The sequence below is a fragment of the Giraffa tippelskirchi genome, chromosome 14, assembly GCF_054371585.1.
Source record: "Giraffa tippelskirchi isolate mGirTip1 chromosome 14, T2T-mGirTip1v1.2.pri, whole genome shotgun sequence".
Classification (NCBI taxonomy): Eukaryota; Metazoa; Chordata; class Mammalia; order Artiodactyla; family Giraffidae; genus Giraffa; species Giraffa tippelskirchi.
In genome coordinates this window covers 35002013-35015957 of record NC_137288.1, presented here as the reverse complement: position 1 = coordinate 35015957, position 13945 = coordinate 35002013, and the positions used below count along the sequence as shown (strand labels likewise).

The 13945-nt window shown below is 41.9% G+C and overlaps 1 long non-coding RNA gene across 1 annotated transcript in view; it reads right to left on the bottom strand.

Annotated features, from left to right (window-relative positions):
* LOC145534599 (uncharacterized) overlaps positions 1-13945 on the bottom strand; it is an 86088-nt gene that overhangs the window by 16603 nt on the left and 55540 nt on the right. The window contains exon 4 of the long non-coding RNA XR_014074786.1: positions 3628-3788. This is a non-coding gene — a long non-coding RNA (uncharacterized LOC145534599). The remainder of the gene's footprint in view (positions 1-3627; positions 3789-13945) is intronic.

The window sequence follows — 13945 nt, the reverse complement described above, 5'->3', positions numbered from 1 at the left end:
CCATCCCTAGCACCTGAAGCCTGAAGCTATTTTTTCAAAAGATGGGCAGTTACTAAATGTGCAGTATATGTATAACTGACTTGGTCAGAGCAAGCTTGGTTCGAGAACTCACACCTCCACCTTGGAAGAGCCCTTGCAGGGAAACCACACTAGTGAGGCCTTGAGATGCTACAGACACAATGGAGAAGGCAACACCAGATGTGAGCGTAAGGAGTCTGGGCTGCCTGGTCAAAGTGTCACACGGAGTAAGGCTGCCCTTGGAGTAAGGAAGAAAAGGAGGCAGGAGACACCCAAAGAAGCAAAGCTTCAAAAAAAAACATCTTTCTTAGGGATTTTCTTGAGATATAAAGAAAAACAAACAAATATCTATGAGAAAACTTTCTGGTCATCACAAAAATTCTCAGAATTCTAATATGCTTTCATCTTTGCCACACAGAAGTATTTGAGCTAAATACTATCTTTTAAGAATGTCAAGATCTGTGTTGTTGAGCACACCCTGGTTTCTCTTCCACTTTTGATCTCTTACCAAACACTAAACAAGGGACAAGACAATAACACAGATGCCAAAGGATGTGTGGCCTCTCAAATACTTTGTTGTGCCTTGTTCTCACTAATGACCCCCAGGCCCAGCTGGGAACATCAGTCCCTCATATGAAAGATGTCTCTCTGGACCTCTATCAAGCAGAATCTCATAAAGCCCAGAGTTTTTTCCTAAAGAATCTAAGAAGAAATTGGAAACTATGTACATAGCTGTTGAGTGTCACAGCAGAGTTTCAAACTCAGAACAATCTGAATCAACAGTCCTGTACTCTTTCCTCTAGCGCCTTCTAGTTCCCCTTTTTAGGCTTAAATTTACATATAAATGTTATGCAAAGTCTATGAAAAGGAAGGAACACGTGGCAGGATCAGGAGGAGGGAAAAAATAAAGGTGGCAGGATCAGGAGGAGGGAAAAAATAAAGATATAATTCCACAATGATAAGGTGTACCATAGTGACAATAATAAAAATATTGTACTGTCTTATTAGAAGATAATGTAGTTCTTGACCAGATACACCAAACTGCATTCTGCCACAGTAGTGGTACTGCACATGACCATTGGTTTTATTATTGTAGTCATATATTGGGTTGGCCAAAAAGTCCACTCTGGTTTGTTTGTTTGTTTCCATAACATCTTATGGAAAACCCCAAATGGGGACTTCCCTGGTGGGCCAGTGGTTAAGACTCAGAGCTCCAATGCAGGGGGCCCAGGTTGGATCCCTAGTCAGGGAACTAGATCCCACATGCAGCAACTAAGATCCTACATGTTGCAACTAAGACCCAGTGCAGTCAAATAAATACTTTTTAAAAGAAAGAAAACCCCAAATGAACTTTTTGGCTAACCCAATATTTATAAACTTCTACTACTTTAGAAGTGCCAGCTAACACAGGTTGTTTTGGGACTTTTTCTAAACCAGATGCCCAGCATTTCTAACGAGCACATGATAGAAAATTTAAATTTAAAAGAAAATGTCAATGCCAAACCAAAAAGTGATTTTAAATATTCCTCCCACAGAAGACTGATTCTACACACCACGGCCAAGTGCACACATGTAATTGTTAGCTGGTTCACTGGCTCCTAATGGACCAGATGTAAACATGACCCCAAAGTGTTCATTTAATAACCAGATACTGTCAATCCTGAAAGGACTGAATCAAATACACTGATCAAAGCACCTGAGAGTGAGAGGGAACATAGAAGTCATCTAGACGGACTGCTCCTTCAGTCATGAGTCTCTTTCTAAGACCTCTGCCATGAAATCACCTGGCTGCATGCCAAAGTCACATCTGTCACCTGGCTACACCAACCGAGAGCTCACTATATCCCAGGAAAGACCACCATTCTGTCTTTGGACAGCTCTGTTTCATGATTCATTGTTAACTGTCAGAGTAATAAACCAGCAGTTGGTCTGAGGATGTGGATACATGCTTATTTTCCTCCATAACACAAGTCAACAAGAAAGCCTGTAATTGAGTACATCCAAATCGGGTACAAGCATAATTGTGACACATGTTTAGACTAGATGAGGCAGCTCAGGTCACTGGGCCACTGAAGAAACCATTCCTAAACCATATAGATGAACTCACATTACACATCCAGACTATGAAGTATTTTTTTTTTTCATCTTAAATACATTTGCGGCCAAGAACCCACCTGCCAATGCAGGAGATGCAGGATTGATCCCTGGGTCAGGAAGACCCCTCTGGAGAAGGAAATGGCAACCCACTCCAGTGTTCTTGCCTGGAAAATCCCATGGACAGAGAAGCCCGGTGGGCTACAATCCATGGCATCACAAAAGAGTTGGACAGGACTTCGCAACTAAACAATGAAGTAATTTTTCCCTCTTAAATACATTTGCCACCAACCTGAAAAAAAAAAATTGCAGCTTGTTGGATCAGTACTATAGTTAAGTGTAGTACTATGGCGAAAGGAACAGGGTTTCATGTCCATACCACAGTCACTGGATATGTTTGGCTCTTCTCTGCCCAGCTGACTTACAGAGGGTATATGCTGCAGAGAGCTGAGATGGCAACCTCAAAGTTGCTGAAATATTCGGACAGTCTGTGCAATTTTCCGGAATAGCGCAATCTGGGAGAACTAACTTTGTAGATAGAAAATACAGGCATTGTCACTCTAGAATGTAGAGTGTTCAAAAAGACATCTCATCACATGACAGACTGTCCAGGTACTGAACTGACACTCATTCAAGCCAAAGAAGAGTATTTTGGAGGGCCACTTTTTCAGTTCTTAAACGAATACTTTTTCAGCCTTTAACATTTTTCTTTGTTTCTCAGTGTCTTTTTCTTGGATGGGAGATTTTTTTCCTCAAATACTGAGGCAGCTTAAGGCTTTATAATCTAAGTAAATAACCTAAATGTGTCTTCTCTCCATGTACATTCTCAAGATTACAACTTGGATTCTCTGAGTTTAATGAGGGCTGGAGTTAGACTGTTTCCCATTAGAAAGAGAAAGGAGTAAGGCAGAAATTCAATAAGTGTTCAAGTAAAATGCAGCCATCCTCACATCTGTATTATATTAGAGGAGACACAAGACAAAACATTGCCTCTTGAGGTTAAATCTAAATTTCCTGCTTCAGTTCTGAAAGAGTTTGAGAGTTTAGATCAAAAAAGCAACAGAGAAATAGGCCCAAAAAATATCTAAAAACAAGTTTCAAAGGCTATTAAATGCCAACTCTTAGTTACTTCTTTGATGCACCAACGTAAAAAGCAATTACCCAAGTGAAGTGTTAGTCGCTCAGTTGTGTCTGACTCTTTGCAACCCCATGGACTGGGGCTTGCCAGGCTCGTCTGTCCATGGGATTCTACAGGCAAGAATACTGGTGTGAGTTGCCATTTCCTTCTCCAAATTATCCAAGCTGCTGCTGCTGCTAAGTCACTTCAGTCATGTCCGACTCTGTGCGGCCGCACAGACAGCAGCCCACCAGGCTCCTCTGTCCACGGGATTCTCCAGGCAAAAATACTGGAGCGGGTTGCCATTTCCTTCTCCCAATTATCCAAGAGCCACAAACAAAAATCAGTGAAAGTTATACTCCAGGCTCAAGTCTTTTTCCAAGTTCGGGATAACCCACCTGAGATCTGTGTGCCCAAGGAGGTGCCAAACCACCATCTCTGAGTCTTCATCTCTCCTGAGGGACACTGTTGAATTTCCATGCCTTCCTCTGTCACATCACACTTGAATTTCTGAAGATATTTCAGTCTCCTTTGGAATCTACTGGCCTTTAATTTCGTACTGCAAAAAGAAAACCCAAAGTCCTGAGTCAAAGGTCAACAAACACAAAGTATCTCAACAAAACCCAAAAAGCATGAGATCAGGAACAGTATTCAGGAAATTCTCTCCTTAAGTCTGGCTTTCAAGCCTGCAGCCATTCCTTTATCAACCTGATGAGTAAAACTATGTTTGAAGAAAGTAATACTGACCTGTGAGCTTTGGTGGCTCTGTGGAAGCTTTTCTAAACCACCATTGATCAGAAATACATACACACAGAATAGATGGAGAATCTATTATTCTAAACAACTCAGGATGAAACTCCCTCTCCTACCAGATTCCATGGTAGAGTGAGATGCATATTTCTAAACCTTGTACATTATGAAATTTTTCTCAACCATGAAGATTCTGATTAAATCAAAGGACTGAGATTAGAAGGAGATATTTGCCATGAAGTCATTTTAGACAAATATTTTGTCAAGTTGTGCCTCAGTTTCAGCATCTAAAAAAAAAAAATCCAGGTTCTGTGCTTGGTCTTCAACACCTTTTATCACTTTATCCATTGTCCTGTCTCCACAGATTATTTATTAACCCTCAGATAGTCAAACAAATCCTATTGCTGTTCCTCCTACCTCACTGGTTCCTCGTCCTCAGCCTCTTTTTCTGCTTTCTCCCTTTAACTTTGGAAGGTCCCAGGACTGAGTCCTTGGATGTCTTTTTCATCATTGCTCACATCCTTGGAGAGCTCATCCAATCTATATATTCCAGTGACTCTCGAATTTATATTTGCAGCTCCGCCTTCTCTGCTGAATTCCAGACTTCTATACACCACTATTTGATATCTCCATTTGGATGCCTAGTAGACATCTCAAGCTGCTGGGTCCCAGATGGAAGCTCCAGTTTCTCCCAACCCCACCCCCACAAACATCCTGCCCCTACAAGGCTTCCTGTTCTCAGCTAATGACAACTCCATCCTTCCAGTTGCTCAACACAAGTCTCAGTGTCACACTTGACTCTCACTTGCCACATTCAATCTGTCAGAAAATCCTATTGGCTGTGAGAAAGCCATCAAGAAACAGCATATCCAGAAACCAGTCTGCTTCCTCATCACTTTAGAGCTACTGATCCAGGCTCCATTATTTCTTACCTGGGTTACCTAATGGCCTCCTAAATTCTCTCTCTGCTTCTAACCTTGCCTCCTGGAGGGTCAAGGAGATCCTCCATAAACATCAGTCATATCATTTCATTCCTCCACTTTAACTTTGTAAGGACTACCCAGACTTCCCATGTCAATCAGATAAAAACAGAAGCCCTCACAATGGACTGGTTTCCTTCTTCTCCCCATTTGCACAACCTGATCCAATCACAGTGGCCACCTGGCTGTTCCTTGAACATCGCAGGCACATTACTCCCCGAGGTCCTTTGCATCAGTGCTTCTCTTTCTAGAATGTTCCTCCCTTAGAGAGCCACAGGGTTCCCTCATTTGGTTCAAGTCTTTGCTCAACAGTTCCCTTCTTGGTGAGGCCTGAATGCCTGCTTAAAATTGCAACCACCTCCTCCCCAAACTCCCAGTCCGCTTTCCCCTTTCATGCATTTTTTTTCTTTCTCTAAAGTACTTATCACCTTCTAAATTTACTCACTTGTTTATTTTGTGTCCTCCCACAACACACACATTCACACACAAACACACACCCAAGAATATAAACTCCATGAGGACAGCGATTTTTGTATTTTATTCACTGAGATATTCTAAGTGCCTAGATTATAGACACACAGGGCAATATTTATTGACTAAAATCCACGTCATGGTTCCTTTTTAGATTGCTTTCCCCAATCTCTCTAACAATGTAAATACCTCTTTTCCTCACATCAAGCTCCAATTTAAATCCTCCTCCTCTTAAATCTTTTCTACATTAGCTCTGCTCTATTGACCATGGATTTTTATGAACTTAGTCAACAAAATAATTTGCATTAGCATCTTCACATTTGCCAACTTCGTAAATTTTAAGTCATGCACGTGTGCTCAGTTACTTTAGTTGTGTGACTCTTTGCAACCCCATGGATTGTAGCCCACCAGTCTCTGTCCCAGAGAAGGCAATGGCACCCCACTCCAGTACTCTTGCCTGGAAAATCCCATGGACGGAGGAGCCTGGTAGGCTGCAATCCATGGGGTCGCTAAGAGTTGGACACGACTAAGCGACTTCACTTTCACTTTTCACTTTCATGCATTGGAGAAGGAAATGGCAACCCACTCCAGTGTTCTTGCCTGGAGAATCCCAGGGACGGGGGAGCCTGGTGGGCTGCTGTCTATGGGGTCGCACAGAGTGGAACACGACTGAAGCGACTTAGCAGCAGCAGCAGCAGCAGTCTCTGTCCATGGGATTCTCCAGGCAAGAATACTGGAGTGGGTTGCCATGCCCTCCCCCTCTAGGGGATCTTCTCAACCCAGGGATCAAACCCACATTTCCGGCATTGGCAGGCGGATTCTTTACTGCTGAGCCATCAGGGAAGCCCAAATTTTAAGTCATATATGCGTGCATACAACTGAACTCTGTTATTTTACAAAAAATTCTGCAAGAACCATAGCCTATGAAATTTGTGAGTGTTTCATGCCTTCAAAAGATGCATCTGATGAAGAGGGAGAGATTATTAGAGAGCCTCTTAGTCACAGGGTAAACAGTGAAAAGTTCATGAGCTTTTTGGTAAGAAACCCAAGCCCATTGTTAAGGGTTGAATCGTGTCTCCCAAAAAAGAGATGTCAAAGTCTTTACCCCCAGTATCTCAGAATGTGGCTGTTTTGTTTTTTTTTTTCCAGAAATAGGGTTTTTCCAGGGGTAATCAAATTAAAACAAAGGCATTAGGGTGGGCCCTAATCCAACATGAATGGCATCATTATATAAAGGAGAAATTTGGACACAGAAACAGACATACACAGAGGGAAATGTTGTGAAGACACACAGGGTAAAAACCACATGAGGACAGAGGACTGGAGTGACGATCCAGGAGCCAACGGATGCCTGAGGCTGTAAGAAGTGAAGAGACAAGCCTTGAACAACCCCTTCCCCAGGCCTTCAGACAGAACAGGATCCCACCAACACTTTAATTTGTGTCCTCCTGAACTGTGAGGCAGTAAGTCTCTGTTTTTGAATTGAGGATTTTGAACTGTGGTGCTAGAGAAGCCTGTTGAGAGTCTCTTGGACAGCAAGGAGATCAAACCAGTCAATCCTAAAGGAAATCAGTCCTGAATATTCATTGGAAAGACTGATGCTGAAGCTCCAATATTTTGGGCACCTGATGGGAAGAACTGACTCACTTTTCCAGACTCTGATGCTGGGAAAGATTGAAGGTGGGAGGAAAAGGGGACAAGAGAGGATAAGATGGTTGGATGGCGTCACCAACTTGATGGACATGAGTTTGAGCAAGCTTCAGGAGTGGTGATGGACAGGGAAGCTTGGCATCCTGCAGTCCATGGGGTTGCAAAGAGCTGGACACGACTGAGCAACTGAACTGAACTGAAGTCTCTGTTATTTTAAGCCACCCGGTTTATGATATGTTGTGACAGCAACCCTAAGACCCATTACTTGGGTCCAGTAAATTGAGCTGAGGTCTTGTTAAATATTCACATGTTCAAATAATTCAGGTTGCAATGATGTATCCTGAAACTTAGAGTTTTTAACTGTTTGTCTTGATTCCAGAGGAACTTTGTAATTATCACTTTACAATCATTTCACTGATAAGATAGTCAGTTGGGGATAAGAGAACTAACTGTCGTTCTACTCAGGTATCAGAAAGATCCTCTGTTATGAGTATAAGAGAGGGTCACACAGTGGCCTTATATTGAATAATTTCCACAGGCAAACTGGCCTGTGAAACTGCAAGTCAAAAAACATTCTGCACTATTAACTGGCAATTATATATTTGAATTGGATCTCCACAGAGAGAAAAACAGTTTGGAAAACCATTAAAATTATATGACTAAATTCAATCTTATTGGCTCAGATTTCAGACAAATGTCTGGTTTGAGTTACCTGGACCAACAGTCTAGCTTTCTGGCTCAATATACAATTAATCTTTCCTTTTTTTTAAGCTCTGCCAGATAGCTTTTGGGATCTTAGTTCCCCAACCAGGGATCAAACCCAAGCCCTCGGCAGTGAAAGTGCAGAGTCCTAACCACTGGACCGCCAGGGAATTCCCCCAAACCATATTCTAAAAGGGAAAAAATAAGAGCCACTCTTTTAAAGCTTATACTTCAGATATCCACCCTAATTCACTTCAGTTGTCTCCAACTCTTTGTGACCCTATGAACCGTAGCCTGCCAGGCTCCTCTGTCCATGGGGTTTCCCAGCAAAGAATACTGGAGTAGGCTGCCATCTCCTTTTCCAGAGGATAGTCCCAATCCAGGGATCGAACCTCATCTCTTAAGTCTCCTGTACTGGCAGGCGGGTTCTTTACCACTAGTGCCACCTGGGAAGCCCCATACTTCACATATAAACTCAGGTTATACAAACCTTCAAATATAAACCTCTAGGTTATCGGACCTTTCTTAGGTGTGAGGGTGAGAACAGAGCCCACTGTCACATGAGCTTGAAAACCTTTGCGTTGTTTTCTTCCCACTGAGCCTCCAGATCGGAGGCCATCTGCCGGCCTCCTTGAGCTAAATGTCAAGAACTCACTTTCTCCATTGCTGCAGTGCTCAAAAGTCCAGAAAGAGTTAAAATTTAGACTTCCCTGTCAGTTACTGGATATTTTCCAGCAAAGGAAGAATCCCAATTAGCAAACCAGACCCTAGTGATTTCCTTATACTGTATATTACAGTAATAATCCTAGCATCTACTGAGCAATTTACCAAACTGCCAGGCGTTTTCTATACATTATCTCTAATCGTCACAAAAACTATGCTGGGAATATGTTCCATTTCTCCAAAAGGAAAATATAGTTCAAATGGGCTAAGTGGCAGAATTAAAGTTTAAACCCAGGTTCTTCTGGCTGCAAACTCAGCCACTGAACAAGTAGCATTACAAAGCCAGTTCCCACCACTTCCTAGAACTTTAATTCCATCATCTGTAATTTTCAGAATAACCCTGGTAGAAGGAATTGCTGGGATCCCCTTGTCACATCTGAGTGGACTGGTACTCAGGAAGGTTAAATGACTTGCCCACTAGCCCACAGCTGGATTCAAATTCCAAAGGCTTTCCTCTAAATAATAATAAAATAACATTCCTGTACTGAGTACTGTCCTAAGCTATTCATACCCATTATAAACCACCCTAAAAAGCAGAAGGGTATTATCCTCACTTCCCATGTGAGGAAGGTGAGGTTCAGACAGGTCACTTGACTTTTCATGTCACAAAGCTATCAAGGGGCAGAGCCAGTATTCAAAGCCAGGTCTGATGACTCCACACCCGTGCTCCTGCCACTGCGCCAGTGTCAACTACAAATTGGCATTTGCCATTGGCACTTGCCATCTACCTCTATAAGGATTAAATCATGTGCTGTTTCAGCTGCTGACCTTCAACATCCTCTGAAAGGAGTTCAGGGTGGAGAGCAGAAATGAAGCACTCTGTGCTCAGGGAAAAACTAGCAGAGTAAGTCTTCAGCTAGTTAGATATTTTCATGAGCTGATTTTATGAGCCTAATTCTTGTTTCTCTTCATATCTAGAAAAACACTAAAATCTTTCATGCTGACAACTATTGCTCATGACTAGCAGAAAGCTACGCTAGACTAGCAGAAAACTTCGGGAAAAGTATGTGCTTGATCACATGTATTCTCCCTTCACCAAAATCACATACACACTGAACTTTCCCTCCTGCCTCTTTGGAGCAGTTTCTCAGAGCTATCTGAGGTGCTGTCTCCTGGTCTGCCATCCTCATTTTGGCCCAAGTAAAACTTAACTCGCAGCTCTCACACTGTGCTTTTTTTTTTTATAAGTCAACACCAGGTCACCTTTCTCAGGTCCTTTCAGTAATTAAGTCAAATTGGGCTTCCTAGGTGGTGCTAGTGGTAAAGAACCTGCCTGCCAAAGCAGGAGACATAAGAGATGCAGGTTCCATCCCAGGGTCAAGAAGATTCACTGGAGGAGGGCATGGCAATCCACTCCAGTATTCTTGCCTGGAGCATCCCATGGATGGAGAAACCTAGCGGGCTAGAGTCCATAGGGTCGCAAAGAGTCAGACACGGCTGAAGTGACTTAGCATGCAGTGTCACTGAAACTCTAAGCTACCTTTCCAAGGGCCTATTATAACAAGGAGAGCCCTTGGGATAAAATACTTTGACAATATAGTACAGGAAGAAAAAACTATGGTTTGGGCTTACAATAGCGAAATTTGCCCAGTCAGTGCACAGAGCAACAAGCATTCTCTATTTTTCAAACAATGACACTCTTACTTTGATGTATATAAATGGAAATTTAGGAAATCAGTCCTGAAAATTCACTGGAAGGACAGATGCTGAAGCTGAGACTCCCAACACTTTGGCCACCTGATGCGAAGAACTGACTCATTGGAAAAGACCCTGATGCTGGGAAAGATTGAAGGCGGGAGGAGAAGGGGACGATAGAGGATGAGATGGTTGGATGGCATCACCAACTCTATGAACATGAATTTGAGTAAACTCCAGGAGTTGGTGATGGACAGGGAGGCCTGGCGTGCTGCAGTCCATGGGGTCTGAAGAGTTGGACATGACTGAGTGACTGAACTCAACTGAAATGGAAATTTAAAAATTTACATAAATGAAATTCCCAGCAGGTGGAGGGAAGTAGGTATACTCTGCGAGGAATGAGCTAGGTCTTAAATGAAAAAGGGGAAAATAGGGAATTTCTCTGTGTTTTATTCATTTTACTTCGTTTTTAAAGGCCCCTCCCTGCCTATTGTCTCCCCACTGCTTCCAGTGATAGTATTCCCTTGCCTCTAACCAAAAAGTTGCTTTGGTAGGATGAGGAGAAGGATTCTCCTATGGAACGCAGGCTATTACCCTGTGATTAACTCTTTTCCCTTGGATCAAAACCCCAGGTCTCTTTGCCAAAAAGACAAAGAGAAGAATCAGTTTACAAAACCATGTCACTTCTCCGACATATTAAGAGTGTTACAAAATGCTTCCCTCATTTGATCTTCATACCAGTCCTGGGAGGTAGACAAAGTCTACATCATTAATCCTCATTTTACTGACAATAAAAATAAATCTGATTAAGTGACTTGTTCAAGATCATACAACTAGTAAAACCCGGGCTGGAAGCCAGGTATTCTGTTACTGAGTCTCAGGCTCTTTCCACAGCAGCATCATGTTCTAAATTATTTGAGAAATAATCTGTTTTACCATACAATGCTGACTATCTCTATAGCTGCTATTGCAGTTACCACATCATCATAATTTTCTTACTTTTTTTATAGACCTTAGTTTTTTAAGAGCAGTTTTAGGTTCACAGCAAAATTGAGCAGAAAGTATAGAGATTGCCCTTACACCCTCTCTCCCCACACACGCATAGGCTCCCCCATTACCAAAATCCTCCACCAGAGCAATATATTTGTTACAATTCATCATCATTTTTTAACCTATAAGAATCTTCAAATGATCATTCTATTAGCATGTTCTTATCAGGCCCACCCACCTAGAACTGATGCTCTGCAACAAGAGAAGCCACTGCAGTGAGAAGTCTATGCAAACCAACTAGAGGAGTAGCCCCTGCTTGCTGCAACTGTAGAAAGCCCAGGTGCAGCAATGAAGACCTCGCACAGTAAAAAAAAATAATTTTAATAAATAGAAATTTTCTAAAAAAACGAAAGTATACAGATGATATAGCTCCTTTTTATGGGGCCTACGCTATGCAGTGGAGAATATACTAGGTACATTCTTGGACAATTAACCCTCACAACTCTAAGGAAGCTGGCTTGTTTTGTTTTTTTTTTAATTAATCAATTATTTAATTATTTGGTCTCACCAGGTCTTAGTTGCAGATCTGCCATGTGGCAGGCAGGTTCTTTAGTTGTGGCGTGTGAGATCTAGTTCCTTGACCAGGAATCTGCATTGAGAGCATAGACTTGTAGCCACTGGACCAGCAGGGAAGTCCCTGTTGTTCTTTTCATCTTTATGTCTCATGAAACTGAGGCTCAGAGAGGTTAAATGACTTGCCCGTACTTACAAATGAGGAGAGAGGATACAAAATACTCCAAAGTCTATGACATTTCTGAGGCACCGGGCGTCAGGGGAAAGACTTCAGATACCATCTTACCCTCAATCAAGGCAAGATGACTCCTAGAATAATAGCAAATCTACTGGTTTCCTTAGGAATCTACCTTAACCTAGCAACCCCCATGTTGGTCAGTTGTTCATTACCTAAACCCCAGAAAGAAAAGTAAAACAAAGTGCTTCCGAATCAATAAATGACTGAAATGTAACTGGAAAGCTGTGTTAGCATCAACATGCTAAAGCAGTTTGTCTCACCTTCCCCAGTACAGGCTCTAATGAATGCTCTCTTTACTCAGCGGATCAAAAACCCTCTGTTCAAGGCTTCCACTCCCCACCTGTGAACCTCAACCTCTAGCCCATGGTTGAAGCAACTTCCTTTGTTTTATGAGATGATAGTCACAAGACTGAGTCAATGAAGGAGAAGGAGAAGGGGAAAGGGAAGGAGGAAACAGTTTTTGTGGAACCAGTGCTACCTAGGGCTCGACTCACCTCCACTTCCTGCACTTATCACCAGCCTCTCTGTTTCATCCCCCAGTGAACATATAGAAAGACCTCAAAAAATGAGCCTCCCAGTCCCTTTGTTTCTATTTAAACCATCCCTAAAACATCATCCACAGTTTCAATCAAGCCTGAGGGATCAGGGGAACTGGGTAATATTTCTAACAGGCCTTGACTTTTACAGTCTTGAAATAATTACTACTACTATCCTACTGCAACATTATCCTACTAATAATATTGATACAATGAATATCAATGGTGATAATTGGGGGCTTCCCTGGTGGCTCAGACGGTAAAGAATCTGCCTGCAATGCAGGAGACCCGGGGTCCAATCCTGGGTTGGGAAGATCCCCTGGATAAGGAAATGGCAACCCACTCAAGTATTCTTGCCTAGGAGAATCCCATGGACAAAGGAGCCTGGAGGGCTACAGTCTATAGGGTCGCAGAGTTGGACACAGATGGAGTTCCTGTTTCAGGTGCTTTATATATTTAATCCTCCCCCAAATTTTAAGATGAAAGGTCCACAATTCTAAAATTTTAAGGTTCTGAAAACCCAAATGCATTTTCCTAAGTTTACAGGAAACTCTTTTGGTGGCAAAACTTAATCTGAACCAAAACTGGGTTTTTGGGTTGTTGTTTTTTTTTTACAATCTTTATTTGTCCACTTAGTGTGAGCATTCATACATTCTGCTGCAAAATAAGTTAATATGTTTGATTTGGGGGCATTACCCCAGGCTCCACTGGGATATAAAATACTATGTGTTATAAAATATATATGCACCTTTTTCTTTCTAAAATCTAAAAATAACTGAATTCTAAAACATACCTGGGCACCAGAATTTCAGATATCTCCAGTTTTCTGATGATAAACTGAGAGTTACAAACAACACAATTTTCTTGCACACTTCCTTTAGGTCATCAGAACCCCTTTACTAATTTAATAGTCAATGCTCAATTTTTCTTTAATTCAGAAAAGGATAGCTATTACATCTGCGTGTAATCTAATAGTGTATTTAAGCGCATCATTCCAGTGCACACCCGATGTACTGGCCTGTGGTTGACCTGAGACAGCTGAGCTTGCATTTGTCATTTCCTGTTACCTGTCCAATCTCTAGCGAGGACTACTCCAAAACAACTCTAAGAACAATGACTGACTATATCCCATGCATTGTTCTAAATGCCATACATAACACACTTAATCCTCTGAACAGCACGTGGAGCTGGGCACTATTTTTCCCATTTTATATGAATGTGAAGTAGAGAAAGGCTAAGTATATTGTCCAGCTAGTAAAAGTGGCAAAGCAAGAATCTGACTCTCAGTAGAAACCAGATAAAACTCCTTTCCTTTCCAGCACTCATTGGGAGGGAGAAGGACAGAAACAAATTAAATAAATACAAATCATATAGTATATCAGAAGGTGGCTAAGTCCTATGAAAAGAAATAAAATCTGAGCTCTTAACTACAACACTCCACTATCTTAGTGAAAGCAATGTCAGGTCT